This window comes from Anthonomus grandis, chromosome 4 (assembly GCF_022605725.1).
Source record: "Anthonomus grandis grandis chromosome 4, icAntGran1.3, whole genome shotgun sequence".
In the NCBI taxonomy this organism is placed as follows: Eukaryota; Metazoa; Arthropoda; class Insecta; order Coleoptera; family Curculionidae; genus Anthonomus; species Anthonomus grandis.
This window is the reverse complement of record NC_065549.1, coordinates 20,364,661-20,365,755: the sequence shown is the minus strand read 5'-3', so window position 1 is coordinate 20,365,755 and position 1,095 is coordinate 20,364,661.

Here is a 1,095-nt window from a genome sequence, read left to right as displayed (position 1 = left end):
TTTAATGTGTTTACTTTTATGTTTTTTACAGTTAGACCAATCTAAATATGGGTGTAAAGATAAATTTGCAAAAAATGCTATCGTTTTTCTCTCAACAAATTACGGGAAGCAAAATTCTCACTCCTCTCCTGTCCTTCCGCTCTACAGAAAGTAAGGGGTATGGTCAATAAACTGCAATCCCGCATTTAAAAAAATGGGCAAATATATGCTGATCGCTCCTTGCATGTTGATGTTTTTTACAAACGTTTGGCGGCCCACGTTTGAAATGTGGACGGGTCAATAACGATGGTCAAGAGACAATGCTGTGTACGGAAAATTAGGAAATAAGGATTGCACTTAATTTTTATGTATTTTAATTTTATGTGAATTTTTTCGTATGCCTTCTTACACGTTTAATAGCTACCTATATTAATGTAGTAATGGCATTTTGGAGACTTCGGAAAAAATTCTTTATCTTACTTTTATCATAAAGACAAATAATACAATAGGAACTTAAGACAATAGATAGCATTTGAACAAGCGTCTTGGTGGTTTTATGAGGAAAATTATTGAACTAACGATAGATAAATTATGAAAATTTTAAAAATTTTAGAAAAGTGTAAATTTTGGTACAGAAAATTAGATAAAGGATAATCTTACGTTTGTACCGTTTGTTAAGGGGTAAATTAAAAGACATGCACAAAAATAGTTTACTGAACACTAAATACGATTGCATAATTTTTTTACCAAATACATATTGTTAGGAGAGTTTCCTAAGCTTTATCTATTTGTTGTTAATACTTTTTGTTATTAAAACACCTTATTTAGGCTAAAAACCAAACTTATATTCAGCGATAAACAAGGCACCTCTGTACAAAACCATTTCTTGCTTGAGAGAGATGACAATTGACATATCAAGTTTTAGCGATTCATGATTCGAGCTTTTAAAAGTAATAAATTTGGATGTTGTCACACTGACTTAAATTAAATATTATTTTGTCAAAACACAACACAAGTTACTAACATATACCCCCCCACCTTGAAAGGGTTCAGCTTTCAACACAATAAAATTTGACAAAGGTGGCTAAAACTAAGAAAACAGTCTTAACATACATG